Source organism: Equus caballus, chromosome 20 (assembly GCF_041296265.1).
Source record: "Equus caballus isolate H_3958 breed thoroughbred chromosome 20, TB-T2T, whole genome shotgun sequence".
NCBI classification, from domain to species: domain Eukaryota; kingdom Metazoa; phylum Chordata; class Mammalia; order Perissodactyla; family Equidae; genus Equus; species Equus caballus.
In genome coordinates this window covers 17,444,620-17,461,678 of record NC_091703.1, presented here as the reverse complement: position 1 = coordinate 17,461,678, position 17,059 = coordinate 17,444,620, and the positions used below count along the sequence as shown (strand labels likewise).

General features: G+C 39.9%; 1 long non-coding RNA gene and 1 other non-coding gene across 2 annotated transcripts; one reads left to right on the top strand and one right to left on the bottom strand.

Moving 5' to 3' along the window:
- Positions 1-4,143: 4,143 nt before the first annotated feature.
- LOC138919596 (uncharacterized) lies at positions 4,144-10,032 on the bottom strand. The gene is made up of 3 exons (XR_011429894.1): positions 9,765-10,032; positions 6,425-6,552; positions 4,144-5,193 (listed from the first exon to the last, which is right to left on the bottom strand). It is a non-coding gene; the product is annotated as an uncharacterized lncRNA (long non-coding RNA).
- Positions 6,082-6,185, top strand: LOC111769378 (U6 spliceosomal RNA). The gene has a single exon (XR_002802369.1). It is a non-coding gene; the product is annotated as a U6 spliceosomal RNA (small nuclear RNA).
- Positions 10,033-17,059: the final 7,027 nt, after the last annotated feature.

The window sequence follows — 17,059 nt, the reverse complement described above, 5'->3', positions numbered from 1 at the left end:
TCTCCACAGCTCACTGTCTGTCCTTCTATCATAGCACTCAGCCCACATTGTTATAGTTGTTTTTTACTTGTCTGTCTCCCCCAGAGGGGGAGGGCAGCAGCTGGTCCCAACTCTTCACTCTATTTCAAGTCTATGGTGCATTTCTGAGCACAAGTAGATATTTCATGTTTGTTTATTAGGTGATGGCAATTTGGTGCAACTTCTTTTATTGATGAGAAAACTAACAAAGAGAATGTATGCTATCACTCAGACGAAGCCAAGCCAGCAAGAAGCCCAGAAACCATAGAAGGTCACCATCAATGAGTCAGCTCTCAGAGTTTCCAGGCACAGCACTGACACTCCTGAAAAGAGTGACCTTAATAAAATTAATTCACTTCCTGAGCCTAATCAATGACAATGTACATTCCTAAAGTACAGCGTATTATGAAAATCTGTTGAATAGAGAAAGAGCTAAAATAAGAGCAAAGAGAAAGGGTTTGGCCAGCACTGAGATCAGAAAAAAATTATTTCACTTCTTTGGGCCATCATATATAAAATAAAGGGGTGGTCTAAATCACCTCCTAAGTTTCCTTCTGATGTTAAGGTTTTATAATTCCATGTAAGGAGACCATACATGGTCTGGTTGGAATTTTTCAGAAATCACGAACTTGGGATATTTCTTACTCTACCAGAAAAGAATTTGGGGATAGCTTGGATTTATAAAGAGCCTAGGCAATCAGGGTTTCTCTTCACTGTGCATTCATTTCTTTATTAACTCAACATTTATTGAACAGCTAATGTGTACCAAGCATACAATGCTTTTCAGTTTAGACGTTTCGTAAGTGCTGATAAACAATACATAAAAAGGACAAAATTCTCTGTGAGGACAATTTGACTTCTAATTTTCCAAAGTTCAGACAGAAACACAGTGACTTCATAGGGGAAAACTATATAGAAGGCACTAAGAACTGCTCTGTTCAGTTGCATTGAGAAATGGTTATGTAACGATTACATTGAACAAGCATGACTCATGGGATGTAATCAATCATAAAGCAACACTTCAAATTGATACCACACAGTTAACACTTTCTCTGCTCTTGGATGAAATTTATAGCAAATTTTTATTCTTCTGGTCACTTCCAGGTAACATATCCTTTGGTCAGTAATTAACGTGCCTGGATTCATGTCTGAGGAAAAACATCAACAATTGGGCTTCTCCTCTCCCCAGCTCAGCCTCCTACAAAAGGCTGCAGTTGGGTAAAGAGCACAGCCTGTAGGCTCTCTCTTTTCCCCACCCCTGCCCCTTTCAGCTTTCTGAAGGTGATTTCACATTTTTCTCAGGCTCGACTATTGGGAGGAAGATGAAGAAAGGGCAGCAGGGAAGCTTTTACTTGTCCGGTGGTCTTGTGAAGATTTGTATCAGAGTTCTCTGGCCTTGACAGGTATTCGAAGTTGCCCCCCTTGTTGGTGTTACATGAGTTCTTCAGAGATGTGCCAGGGTAGTGCTTCTCACCTGCATTTCCCTGTAGACAGCTGGATACATCTTAATATGGCAGATCACTAATTCTTTCCTCAGACCTCAGGAATCTGGCACCAACTCCAGGTTTTTTGTTCAACTGGTCACCTATCCAGATGACCCTCTTAGAAAGGATGCAAGATAACCCCATGCCTGCTTTCTCTTGTGGGTGGCTCACATTTGATCCAAGGGAACCACTCACGCTTTCTTTTCCCCTAAGTACTTAGAAAGACGAGGGGAGAAAACACCCAGAACACAGACTACTGTGTACAAGACAACACTCTCCTCGCATCTCTAGTTCTCATTTCTTAATGTATTTAAAAAGATTATTTTTATTGAAGTAATTGTGATTTATAACATCATATAAATTTCAAGTGGACATCATTATATTTCAGCTTCTGTGTTCACCACCCAAAGTCTAATTAACTTCTGTCATATGCCCTTTTACCCCTTTCGCCCTCCCCCCACCCCCATTCCTCTCTAGTAACCACCAATATATTCTCTGTATCTCTGTGTTTGTTAGTCATTGTGGTTTTTATCTTCCACAGATGAATGAAATCATACAGTATTTGTCTTTCTCCATCTGACATATTATGCTTAGCATAATGCCCTCAAGGTCCAACCATATTGTCGCAAATGGCAAGATTTCATCTTTTTATGGTTGAGTAGTATTCCATTGTATATATAGTATAGTTTTCACTTATGTAAGAAGTTAAAAGTCCATGTAATCAGATTTTGACAAGCTCCTTTGCAAATTTTGCAGAATGAGGGTCTCAGACATCACTTTAAAATGTGATATCAATGTCTTAGTGCTTTAGCTGAAACTTTCATTCTGTTGTAGTTATACCTGCCTTGTGACGTTAGAATGACCAATTTCAAACCACATCTTTGGTCCATGCCCTATTCTCATCGTCTACCGGAAAGTTAATATCAAGTCTTTGAGTAGTTTAAAGTACTTATTTCCATAATTTTGAGATTGGGCATTGTATTGGTTGTATTAGTTTCCTATGGCTGCCAAGACAAAATACCATAAACTGGGTGGTTTAAATAACAAAAATTTATATCTCACAGTTCTGCAGGCTAGAAGTCTGAAATCAAAGTGTCAGCAGGGCCATATCCCTCCAAAGGCTCTGAGATAGCGTCTGTTCTAAGCTTCTCTCCTGGCTTCTGGTGGTTACTGGCCATCTCTGGCTTGTAGCTGCATCACTCCAATTTCTGCCTCTGTCTTCACATGATGACCTCCCTGTATATGTCTGTGTCTGCATGGTCTGCTTATAGGGACATCAGTCATTGGGTTAGGGCTCCCCCCCAAGCCAGTATGGCATCATCTTGACTTGATTACACCTGCAAAAACCCTATTTCCAAATAAGGTCATATTCACATACAGATATGGATTTTGGGGGGGGACACTAAACAATCTAGTACTGATACTGTAATATTTTCTGTAGAAAGGTTCAAGATCAGTGCAAATATGATGGTGCATATTTTTTTCCCCCAAGTAATATTTTAAAAGGTAGAGGGATTACATTCAACTTTGGAAAGGCCTATGGAATGAGAAGCTCTGGGTTTCACTGGAGTGACTGCGTAGCAGTAGTCATATTCATAGAGAAATATGACAAAGGAGGCATACAGACAGACAGCTTAATAAGCACGGGTATGTATCCTATGTCAGAGAATCAAAGCAAGCTAATAATAGCTACCCTAGAGATGAGCGAGCGGATGCTTTTTCCACAGCTGAATCCTCAGGGGGATCATGTAGTATTTGTTGATTTTGCCATGTGACTTGTGAAAACAAAAGTGATACAAAGAAGACAAATGACATTGTAATTTTGAGTGGTTTGACTATAACTACACACACTAAAGTTATAATAGCGTAGTATGATGTGTTGTTCCATATCATTATCCATTTTTAAGCTTCTGCAACATTTTAGAAATTTTTCCTGGGAGCATTTTTCTCCCTATACTGGTTTCCCGTTTTCCAAAAGTTAGAATTGTTGGTTGGAACCTTGTTCAGATAATGACATAACAGCAGGCATAAAGCTGAAAGCAACTAAAGGAGAACTTTCATGATATCCATGAAAATTGTTTTTTATATACCAACTTCAAATAGAGTTTTTTCATGATTTCTCCACTAAAGTCTATCCTGAGAAAATTTGGACCTTTACAAAGGTGCAATGAAAGTGAGCAATGAATAGTTAATGATAATATAAGTTCTGTTTCCTATCCATTTCCTCTTTCTAGCCTTGAGTAACTTCTTCCTGGGAGCTTTGATTTTGCTAAGCCATGAGTGCCTTTTGGAAAATCATATATCTATATATATATATATTCATCCCTGCTAATTCAATAAGATTGTCATGCAACTTTAGAAAGTTGAAGTGATCTCATCAAATAGCATGTGTTTCTTATTCAAAATGATTTTAGACAATTTTTATTACCTCTATTCTTTTACCTCTATTTTACATGTAACATCTTTTCTGAATGTGGCAAACCCCACCATGTGCACACCTTTGAATGTGCAAATTGAGTCAATGGATACTTATCCATTCTTTCTGTGCAAATGATTTATGCCAAATTTAAATCTTCCTTTCGATAATTGTTTTCTTTGTGTCTTGCTGTGTTACCGTGTCTTTATTGCAATTTGTATTGTATTTTCTTTTGTAAGACATTTGGATTCTTGTGGAAGTGCTAGGTATGTAAATAATGAAAACAACACCCACACCATCACCTAGCTACTGTGGGTGCTGCCACACTACTTTCTTTCTTCTTTTCCTTCTTCTGCTCCATTTTTTTTTTTTTTTTTTTTTGCATCACCATAAGAATAAATCTTAAGAATAGAAATGATGCAACAGTCTTAAAGATATAGTCGGTACTCCATTATTAATTAATGGAGAGTAAATGTTTATTTAAAAATTGGCCTCCATAACTGACAGCCAACCTGATTATTGCTTTGAACTGCATGCCATTTTGGGCTGACTTAAAACACAGTAGCAGGTGTGATACACTTTGTATAATGTTCCACCATAAATTGAGCGTGGTGGGAGTCAGTCAAAGTGAAGTGGTTGTATGGTAACTAGAGAAATCATTGAGCTTCTATATGGATTGGCCTGTTTTTATAAAACAAGTCAGACAACAAAGATTTTTCTTTATCTTGGAAAAACAGCCAAAAGTACACGTTATGTAAAGCTACTGAGCCTGTTAGTACTCAATAGTCTTCTAGGACTTTTAGAATACCTTTTACCTAAAGGGCTGCAAGAGCAGTGTTTGGAATTTCAGGATCCACACAGAAGCAGGCCCATGGAGTCCTGAAATCATAGATGTTAAGAGAGAGAAGGGCCTGAGGCCTGCTTCTCTTGATCTCTACTGGCCTCCTCCTCTTTTGTAGGAGACATTTGGGTGCAGGGCAGGCTGGGACCATATCAGCACAGCCAAGGGAAGGGGGAAGAAGCCAAGATCTAGTTGGACAGAGGAGACAGAGCGTGTCTTCAGAAGCTGGCCCATCCCCAGGAGGCAGCTCGGCAGGCCAGTACGTGGTGGTCAAAGGGCCTGACGAGCTCAGATTGGGCCAGGCTATTTGGATATCTGAGTGAGTCCTCTCTGCCAGCAGAACACAGTTCTGGAAGAAGTCCTGGTGACAAAAGTCTGAATCAGGCACGGTTCCAGGTGATCTGGTCCAGTCACAGCAGGCCTCCAGCCAGAAGCTGAGAAAGGAGTAGACAATCACATCCTGCTTCCCAAGAGAAGGGGCAGAGCAAGAGTTTGGCAGAGCATCGGGACCGGAGCTGAGGAAGCTGGGGTCCAGGGCAAGGATCCAACCCCTGTAGGGAACTGAAATGCTTCGCAGAGAAACTGAGGCCGACTGGAGTCCCAAGGCTTTGGCCGAAGTGGTAAGAGAACACTGAGACTCAGAGTCGACAAGAGGAACCCGATTTCCAGGTCTCTAGGCAACGAAACCAGTTTCATCTATTAATAGGTCTAAGGCTGATGACACCCATCAGGATTGGCTCAGACTGATTGCAGGCGACTAAGAGCTTCTGAAACTTCAACGTGCATAGGAATTACCCGGGGATCCTGTTAAAATGCAGATTCTAATTGGGCAGGTCTGAGTTGGGGCCGAGATTCTGAATTTCTAACAAGATTCCAAGTGATGCTGCTGGTTTCCTAGAGTTGCGGATCTCAGAGGATCCAAACTTGCTGCCGTTCCCTTTCCCTGACCCTGTTACTCTCCACCCATTTCACCTGCCCGATCAACATGTCCCTCCTCCACAGCCCTCCTTACACGCATGTTTGACCATCTTTTCCTTTCCTTTTCTTTTTCACATCCTTCCAACCCCTTTGTCCTGCTGCATTTCTTCTGTCATGACTATCAACAGAAAAAGAACTTTTGTTCAGATAATAGATGGGACAAGACAGCAAAATCCAGAAACATTTTTGCCATTGTCAGCACACAACTAAATGCATTTATGTCTGACAGATACAATTAGCCCAGATTAATGTCTTTTTCAGTTACTGTCTCATAAAGAGGGTAAAGAACATGTGACCTCTTATCTTTCCCTCCTGATAGACTCCAACAGTTAAGAAATATCTGTGTGCTCGCTTCAGCAGCACGTATATTAAAATTGGAAAAATACAGAGATTAGTATGACCCCTGTGCAAAGATGACATGCAAATTCTTGAAGCATTCCATATTTTAAAGAGATATTAAAATAGACATGAATTAATGGAGAAATATACTGTGTTTATGAAAGAGAGGAAACAGTATAGTAAAATTTTTAATTCTACTCAAATTAATCTATAAAAATAATGCAAACTTAATAAAAATCCCAAGAGAGTTTTAGTAAAACCTAGTTCTAAAATTTGAATAAAAGAGAAAATGGCCAAGAATAGCTAAGAAAATTTGGGAGATAAAGAAAAGAGTGTGGAGGGGCTGACCTCGTGGCCGAGTGGTTAAGTTCGCGCGCTCCGCTGCAGGTGGCCCAGTGTTTCGTTGGTTCGAATCCTGAGCGCGGACATGGCACTGCTCATCAAGCCACGCTGGGGCGTCATCCCATATGCCACAACTAGAAAGAACCACAACGAAGAATATACAACAATGTACCGGGGGGGCTTTGGGGAGAAAAAGGAAAAAATAAAATCTTAATAAAAAAAAAGAAAAGAAAAGAGTGTGGAAAAACAAAATAATAGAGTGTGGGAGTTTTCACTCTACAAGAGCTCATGACTTAATTTGTAGTCAGAGTTATTAAAATGGTGTAACAATAGATAGCTCTGTTTAATATGATCATAAGTGATTTCAATTTTCTTATTTGTGATGTTTTGATTTTCTACACCAAATATGTACTAGTTGTGTAATGAAAAATAAAACTAAAAAATAAATGCTAGGGAAAAAAAGGGAAATATCTACAAAAGATTAAAAAAATCAGAATGGTGTCACATGTTTATTTTATGTCCCCATTCCCTGAAGATATATCTGTATATAGTATCCACTGAATGCGTTTCCACTTCCAGCACAAAGGAGTCACTAGCTCCTGGCTTACACTAAAAACTAATTGTATATTGTGGGACTAGTGACTTAAGCTCTCTCAGACAGTTTTCCAGTCTGCAAAATGGTGATATTAATAGCTTCCCAGTTCACCTTGGAGGATTTGTTGTTGGAATTGTACGAGATAATATAGGAAACTGCTTAAGAAAATATCAAACACCACACAAATGCAAACTGCTGTTACTAGTATTTGAAACTGAGCAGTTGTAGATTTTAGAATTTTGTACTATCCCGTGTTGGTGTGACTAAACTATTTGAAGCCATTTGCACTCAACAGGTGAAGGGAGTGGGGAAAGCATACTTTAAATCACAACCTCTCCTGCCATGTCTCCTCTCCTTTCACAACTGTTTTTCATTCATTCAATGACCATATTTATGGAGTGCCAATATGCTTGAGGGGTTGGAGTTATGATGATGAAACAGACACTGTCCTTGCCTGTGTGGAGTTTACAGATTAGCAGAGTATTCGTGGACAAGAAAATAGGCAATTTCAAATTAGGGTAACAAATGCTGTGATGGGGTAAGTCCAGGGTGCCATGGAGCTCTTGCGGGGTCACCACCTAGCCTTAGATGGTCATAGAAGGGTTCTTCAACCATGTAATAGTTAAGATGATGAAAAGAGTGAAGGAGAACAGTGGAGAGTGCTTGAAGATAGGGCAAGAGGTAGAAGAAGCATGTTCCAGGCAGAGGGAAGAAAACTTATACTGTCCCAGGGGCAAGAAAAAGCAATGGAACTACTTCGGAGTTTAAAAAAACAAACCCTAGATCACTTTGAAAATCTACTTCATAATGTTGCCTAGGCCAGGCTCAGCATGGACTCAGCATGATGCATATTATAACAAGTTTTAGGATGACCCCTTCCCCTACCTCCAGCCTCCTGACCACTCCCCAGCCAGCTTTTCCTCCTCATTGCCTGGCCTTTCCTTTTGAAAAGATAGCACTCTGAAGAAGTGAAAAGAGGCTTTTCTCTTTTGAAGCAGCAGCATTATTAACAGAGAGGGAAAGTCTCCCATGAGCTATGGCAAAATCCTGCAGATTGGTTTATGAATCAATGTAGCTTAGGCTAAAGCAACCTAATTTCCTGAAAACCACTCCATGGCTTTAGGCTTCCAGAGGAGCATAAAACTTGTGTGATATTTACTCTTAGTTAAAATTAAAGGGAAATGGAAAAAAAAATCTGAAGAAGAATTCTTCTGGGAGGTCACATCATTAGAGAGAAAAAAATTGAAGGCTAAAAAGCAATGTGGACGGAATGTATATATTGCATCAAAGAAGGTCTGGCAGTATATAGATCAAGGTGTTAAATTGCTATCTATCTCTGAGTAATTGGGTTTCAGGTAATTTTTTATACCTCTTTTATTGTAAAATATAACACACATTTGGAAAAGTGCATGTATATATATAAGTATAATTTAATCAATTTTTATAAAGTGAACACTCACATAACCACTACTCAACTCAGGTCAAGGGCTTGAAGCCCTCCATTCACCCTTTCCTCATCATAACCCACCCTCCCCCCAAGAATGACCCCAAGAGGTCACCACTGCCCTTACTTTAATGATCATCCTTTTTTTTCTTTTCTTTAGTTTTTTCTTTAGTTTTACCACCTAAGCATGTATTACTAAATAGTATATTTTTTCCTGTTTTTTGAATTTTCAGTAAATGTGAGCATATGCTTTTTTGTCTCTGGCTTCTATCTCTCAACATTAGGTTGCTCAATTTCATCCAGGTTGCTGAGGGTACTATGGTTCATTCATTGTCAATGCTGTATGGTATTCCAAGGTTGGATATACCACACTTTATTTATCCACTCTACTGTTGATGGACAATTTGGCTTATTTTCAATTCAGGGCTATTATGAACAGAGTTGCTGTCTTCTAGTGCTCACATGCACATATTTCTATTGGGTATATACCCAGGGGTGGAAATCTGGGTCACTGGATATGCATATCTTTAACTTTAATAGATAATGCCAAACAGTTAATCAAGAATAGCAGTAGCAATTAACACTCCCTGTAGCAGCGTAGGAGGGTTCCCATTGACCTACACTGCAGTTTTGTGTAATTTTTTCCTTTAGCTTATCTGAATCTTCTATTTTTCTCTATAATAAATAGATACTCGTTTCATTAAGCAAAATGCTATTCTAAAATTTCTCAAAACTGTCTTTCCCAATGGGGATATTATTTTTAAACTTTGAAATGGAAGTAAATCATTCTTATATAAAAAGAGCACAGATCACATGTGTATAGCTTAATGTATTATCACAAAGAGAACACACCTCTGTATCCACCACCTAGGGCAAGAAATAGAACTTTCTAGCACCCTAGAAGCCATCTTCACTCCTCCTTCTAATCATAATCCTCTCCCTCCTCATCAAACATAAACTGTTATACTTAGTTCTAACTTAGTTTTGTGTGTTTTTGAAACTTACACAAATGGAGCAATACAGCATACATTATTTTGTGTCTAGCCTTTTTAAAAATTTTCCAACAGGGTAAGATTAATCTGTGTTGTTATGTGTAGTAATAATTTGTTCCTTTTTTCTTTTCTTGCCACAAGAAAGAAATATTGACCTAAGGGAGCTGACCTGCTCAACCTTTATTCATCTCATGGAATGTATTGGCCAATGCCACATATAGATTAAAACCCTTTCAACCGTTTGTACTTTTCTTATTTTCACACAAATCATAAGCATTTGGGTTAGAGAGGCTGTAGGGAGAGTGAGTACGTTACCTCCAAGCTGCCCTCTGATGTCTGTAATAATGGCTCCACTTGGAATTGTCTCTAGTGATAACGGATGTTTTCTGTCCCATCTTGTCCACTTAAAACGCAAAACAGTATCGCATCCCCAGGCTGCACACTTTTATGTAAAACAGAGCTATCACAGGATTTTACTGGAAAGTTGATTTATTTCCGAGGATCATGAGAGTCCAAGGATAAAACTGGCATCTGGCCACAGGGAGAGCCCTTGACCTAGAAGCAGGGACAGCTTCAAAGCTGTGTTGGTACATAATGGAACAGGGCGCTTTTAGCATGAATCATAGCCTCAAAACTTTCTAGGGGAAAAAATCCTAAAACTGTCCTCCAAAAGGAAAGGTAAAATCAATAAGCTTATATGTTTTACTCTTTCAAATAAGCACAATTACTTAAATCTAGCTTTTGGGTTTTTTAATGGACAAAGTGTCAACTGAGCTTGAATTCTTAAAGCAGAATCTTAATATCAATCTATTTTTGTAAAACAACCAAACAGGCTCTGAGACGGTGACACTCGGAAAGGCTGTGTGTGAATGTGTAGTAAACGTAATTGTTCTGCTTTTTTTTTCTTTAGGCCTCAAGATGTAATTATTAAAGCTTTAAATATCCCTAGTGATATCAGCTGGATAATCAAATTTGGATCACAGGAATGAAATAACCTAAAGTGTGCCTTCATTACTGCTCTCCTCAAAATAATTCACAAGATAACTCGACCCTCCCCCCCCAACAAATCTGTAACTAGACCGTGGAGATAGCTAGTAAATTTATCAAATGTGTTCAGAATGGTCAAATTGATTCTCAAAACAAAGAATGCCATGTATATAAACACAACAGCTAAAAATTTTTCCACTATAGAAATAGAACAAAATTTTGCTGAAATCACCTGTAAAAACAACAAATCAGAAGGCTGAACAGAATTGCAAAATTTAGGAGAACTTATTGCTGAACTAGCTGTTTATCAGTTTACTGATTAACTTTCTAAAGAAACAGGAAAGAATAACATTTCTTAAACAGCTGATTGAGAATAGTTCTTACTAGGGAGTTACACATGTACCCATTGGAAAAATTATCTATGAATGGATAAGTCGTTTTGAACAAGAATATAGTTAGTCTTTGTAGAAACTTAAACTATGCAAAATCAAGATTTCATCCAACTGAGCAGTGGTAAAGTGTTTTTGAATTCTTTCTTTTACTAAGAAGATAAAAATCCCCTTTTCTCCCACCCACCCCTCTCTCCAATCGGCGCTAGGAGAAATTCTTAGAGCAGGAAGCCACTGGGTGGGAAGTTAATGTATCAGGCTCCCTGTTCTCTTCTGCCAATGCTTTTTAATCCTATTTACCAATATTCTCTGCCATTTCATCCAAAGAGGATCCCAGTTGTACCACACTGTGTGACAGCTATATAACCTAGACACAGTCCACAGGGGTTTAAGACAGAAATTCACAAATATATATTAGCTTGAAACTTTACCTATAAAGAATATCAACTAGTTTCCCAGACATTCATAGACCAGTCAGAGATTCCATCATCTTGCTTTATAAGAACCCAAGAGTGAGGATTACTATGAGAAAGATCTTCTAGAATTGGATTTTGTTTGTCACAGAAACGTCCACCTTCTGTGAGTGCTAAAGCAGAACAAACCTTGGACTGAGAAATAGAAGTCTTGGGATCCAGTACTGAATTTGCCACCAACTAGTTGTATAACCTTTGCCAATTTCCTGCAACTCTTTGGCCCAGATTCCTGTCTCTAAAATGAAAAAATTGAACTAGATTCTGTAAGGATCCTTCCAGTGCTAGAAATATGCTACAGTTATCCCTCCATATCTGAGAGGGATTGGTTCCAGGACGCCTGTAGATACCACAATTCGTGGATGCTCAAGTCCCTTATACAAAATGGTGTAGTATTTGCACACAACCTATGTACATCCTCCTGTACACTTTAAATCATCTCTAGATTACTTATACTACCTAATACAATGTAAATACTAGGTAAATAGCTGTTATACTGTATTATTTAGAGAATAATGACAAGAAAAAAAGCCTGTATATGTTCAGTACAGACACAACCATCATTGGCCTTTCCATCCACAGTTGGTTGAATCCCCAGATGTGGAACTCGGGGAAAGAGGGCCAACTGTATTGCAAGTTGTATTTCTAGACTACGATTAAGTAATGGACCAACTTCTCCTCATTCTTCAACATCCAGATGGATTCATCAACACTTTTTCTTTCTTGCCGATGTACTGCAAGGCAGTGTTGGGACTGGGAACCTAACGCATTCCTAGTACCAGTCTCAGGTCACTTCTCAGAGGCGGAGTCAACTGAAGGTGCTTTAGCATCTTATCTCCTTAGGATCCTTTTAGAGCAGTCCATGATCATATTTGGTCCTTTTTCTGGCATTGGAATGCTCATGATCTATGGGAAAATTATGCCTGAACAAAAAGTATGAGAAAGGCTGGGTGTAGAACTCTGAGCTGCCATATACATTTCTGATGCTCCCTGATGGACTTAGGATCCATAAAAAAAATGGATCTCATTCCTTTTAACTTTTGAGAGTTATCGTATGGAAAGCCTCGACATTTAATAATCGTAACTAGAGCTCAGAGGCCAATTCGAAATAGTATCTTTTAAAATATCACCATTGAGACCTGACATCTGAGAGAATTTTCCTACACCAAGAACCACAGTGGCTGTCACACCGATGAGCTGCAAACTGGGAGCAAATCCACTCCATCCTACTATGAGCCCTTCCTGTTTTGTCAGCCAGCATGGTTTCCTAAATCTCAAATTGCAGCAGAACTGTTCTGCAATTCCATGGCTCGCTATTTCGGGAGCCTAACACAGCAGGACCAGTGTGCACAAGTCCACACAGTATGACAGAAGAATTAAAAATGTATTTACCATCTGCTGGTAGTTTCCTTGTGGGCTTTTTTCTTTTCCTCTCCTGCAGCCACAAATAGGGTCTTCTTACTTCCTTCCATCCTCAGAGAGCAGAGTCCTCTCTTCACATCTTTGGAAATGCAGGGCTTTTTTTTTTTTTCCCTCCTTCAAATTCCCCAGACTGTTGAACTCTGGAACTATTTCAGCTCCGAGGAGCATTTCCATCACATATAAAGTGAAGCGAACCTGTGAAGAGGTTGTAGTGTTTTACACATTTTCTGTGGCCAGGTTTCTTTCAGGTCCTATACTTGAATTCTGGTTACAGGGACTCTGGGAAGCTCAAGGGTGGAAGAAGAGAAGTCAAGCACAGGCTAGCTGAAAGGAAGTTAAGTCCTTAAAGCAGGCCTGGGAATTCATGTTGGCCCTTTACAACCAACTTAGGCCTTACCATGATGGGATGTGCCAGATGAGAGTCAAAATTTCTAATAGGAAAGGGGCCTTGGAATGTGACCATGGACTTCAAGTGAGTCATTTCCAGCCATGTAATAGCATGGGTCAAAATGACAAGCTGGAGTATAGTTTTGATAGATGGGAGACCAGTTAGGTTGAGCTGAAGACATTTGATTTATTTAGGAATACTCAATAGAACGACTAGCTTTAATTTCTAGGATACGTGTATTATTAACTCAAAAATAAGAATCTAATAAATAGAGATTGGTATAAAAAAGGTTGCCTTAGGGCCGGCCCTGTGGCCTAGTGGTTAAGTTCGGTATGCTCCACTTTGGTGGCCTGGGTTTGACTCCTGGGTATGGACCTAAACCACTTCTTGGTGGCCATGCTGAGGTGACGACTCACATACAAAATAGAGGAGGATTGGCACAGATGTTAGCTCAGGGTAAATCTTCCTCAAGTAAAAAGAGGAAGATTGGCAACAGATGTTCGCTCAGGGCAAGTCTTCCTCAGCAAAAAAAAAAAAAAAAAAAAAAAGGTTACCTTAGCCAAAATATTGCAATGCAGTGTTATGACTCAAACTGGCCTATTTCATTCAGGTAATGACTTGCTAAAAATTCTCAGGCTGAATAGGTGGATAACTTCACCTTGAGACCAGTGCTGGGGGACCTGGGACCTTGGGCAGATCCTTTAAACTCCAAGCCTCAGTTTAAGCACCTAAGAAATGTGGATCATGATCTCTAACTCATGCTATTGTTGTGGGGATTAGATGAGAAGACCTCAGCAAAGCTCTTGTCACATTGGCTGGCACAGAATAAGAGCTTGCTAAATGGCAGCTTTAAAAAATTATGATTATTAGAAGATGTAGTTGTGTTACTTTCTATTTTTCTCAAAATTTGCTGTCAAGTTTGTACATTCTCTTCCATTCTGGTTTTGAAAGTTCTTCACAAATCTGAGCCTGAATGTGAGATTCAGCTCATTCTGACTCAGCTTTAATAGTTACACCAAATATAACTAAGTCAAAGATGAAGTACATAGACTATGTGCCACAGCTTGGACAAAATTCATTTGTTTTTGATTAGCTTCTAATGAGATCATTGTTGTTTTGGGGCTTAAAAGGCTTCACACATAGTAGGTCCTAAAAAATATTATTGGTTCGTTAACTCATTTAACAGTCGGTGACTTTTTAGTGGGTGTCTATCATGGGCCAAGGACCGTTCTAGTGCTTGGGGTTTATCAGTGAATAAGACAGACAAAAATCTCTGCTCTCTTGATAATAAACAAATAAGCAAAAAGGAAATGACACAGAATGTTCTAGGGTAACGCCTTCATGGAATAATAGAGCAGGGCTAGGTAGACCAGGAAAGACAGGGGGTACAATTTTAAGTAGGTTGGTCACCGTGGGCTCGACTGGGACATTGTTTTTTGTTTTTTTTTAAATGATTGAAGAACGTGAGGGAGTGAGTTACGTGGATATTCAGAGAAAAGCAGTCCAAGTAGAGGGACCAGCAAGCAGAAAGGCCCTGAGGCAAGAGAGCACCTGGCTTGTTTGAGGAATAGCAAAGAGGACAGTGAGGCTGGAGCTGTGGGAGCACACAGAAGAGTGATAGGAGATGGGATCTGAAAGATCGAGGGCATCCTGATTGTGTGGGGCCTTGTAGGCCATGGGAGGACTTTGACTTTGACTCCCAGTGGAATGGAGGAGCTATTAGATACTTCTGAGCAGAGCTGTGGCATCGCCTGATGCAGACATTGACTGTGGCATGGGACTGATAATGGTGGAAGCAGAGAGACAATGCAGGAGGCTAGTGCAATAATCCTGATGAATGGTGCTGGTGGTTTAGCTCCAATGGTGGCAGCCCAAGTGGTGAGAAATGGTCAGACTCTGGAAATATCATGAAAGTAGAGCCAATTGTATGTTGGGAGAGTTTGGATGTGGGATGTGAAAGAAAGAGTCAAGACGACTCTAGTGCTTTTTGGCCTGAATCGTTGGAAGGATGGAGTTGCCATTTATTGCAATCTGTATGAAAGAACTGTATTAAAAATCTCATGGTGACTCTGAAAGAATAGATACCTCGGGATTCTGGGCTTGAGGGTAAGGCCTCCTACCTGCTGGGGAAAGCCTGTTGAAACAAACAAGCATCCAGTTATTCTTTGAAAGATGAGCATCAGAAAGACGGAGGTTTTCACAAGCACTTTTATAACACTCAAATGAATAGCAAAAAAAAAAAAAAAGAGTAAAGTTCTGGGGTTGTACTTCTTCAAGGCCAAACAATTAACTTAGTTTTTGAGTCTTTTCCTGGGCCCCACTCCATATCCTGAAATACCACTTCTGAGAGGAAAGCTGCTGGTGCATTCTGGCACCAGTAGAGGGAGCTGAGGAGCCCTGTAGAAGACCTTGGAGCTGAGGCCCAGTGCAGGAGTGGACCTGTGTTCTCTGAGACCTCCAGTAACCTCTGTGCCTGGGGCCAGAAGAAAGATGTTTCTGGGATAATGGGGAAGGTGGTTCTAGAACTCTCTTGATAACTTTCCTATTCCACTGGACATTTTGTTTATTGGTACTGTCATGAGTAAAAGACCAAACACACATCCAGAACTGATTACCTATGTGTATCTATAGAGGAAAGAGACAGGGTCTATATGTAAACGAAGAGAAGAAAGAAAAATGCAACAGACCTGTAATCACGCATCTCATAAAGCGAGTGTGTTAGTTTCATAGGGCTGCTGTAACAAATGAGCACAGACAGGAGAAATTTATTCTCTCACAGTTCTGGAGGCTAGAAGTCCAATCAAGCTGTTGGCAGGGCCTTGCTCCCTCTGAGGCCTTAGGGAAGACTTCTTCCTTGCCTATCCTAGCTTCTGGTGTAGCTGGCAATTCTTGGCTTTCCTTGGCTTGTGGCAGCACAACACCAATCTCTGCCTCTATCTTCACATGGCCTTCTTCCATATCTCTTCTGTGTCTTCTCCTCTGCTTCTAAGGACAGCAGTCATAGTGGATCTAGGATCCACCCTAATCCAGTAAGACCTAATTACATCTGCAAAGACCCTGTTACTAATCACACCTGCAAAGACCCTATTTCCAAATAAGGTCACACTCACAGATACTGGGGTTAGGACTTCAATATATCTTTTTGGAGGACACAATTCAACCCACAACAGAGGGCAATGGGAACTCCCATGAAGAACTGACCAGTGGGAAAGTCATATAACTGAAGCAATAAACAAAAGAAAGACAGTTGCATGCTGAAACTGGAAGCGGAGGTCAAATGGGTTTGGGAGTAACAGGAAGTATTCAGACAAGAGACACTCTCGCTTGGGATACTCTTTCCATCTGTGCTTATGGCCCTGATTTTTTTCTGTCAGAGTTTAAAAAAAATATTGTATAAATAAAAAGAATAAGAAAATAGCACTTCTCTGACTCACACATTGGGCAGAGCCGCAAACTCTTGTGATAATCAGGAAAGACTTCACAGAAGTGTTGATGCTTGAGCTGGATCTCAGAGTATGAGGATAACATTGCCATGCACGGAAGGGGTAGGGGGAGGAGAAAGGGTTTCCCATGCAGAGGGAATTATATGCAGAAGCACAGTGTTATTTCAGTGATACACACTTTACCTCCTTAACTAGGGAGAAAAGTCTTTAAAGCCAAGGCCGACATTGCCTACCTAATCCGTATCACTCAGACGCAGTATGAAAAAAACGAAGGGGCAATCATGCTTCTGGTTTTAATAAATGCACAAATAAGCACAGGATAACCTGGAAGAACACTAGGAGTATATACAGGGAGGAGTTAATCATAGGACACGTCTGCCAAAGCACAAATATGGAAACCCCACCCTCAGCCAGATCTGGAGAAATCAAAGAGCTGAATGTGGTATAAATTCCTCTGCCCTGATTGCATAAGGAGATGTGCCAACATTTTTTCTCTGATATATTCCTTTCT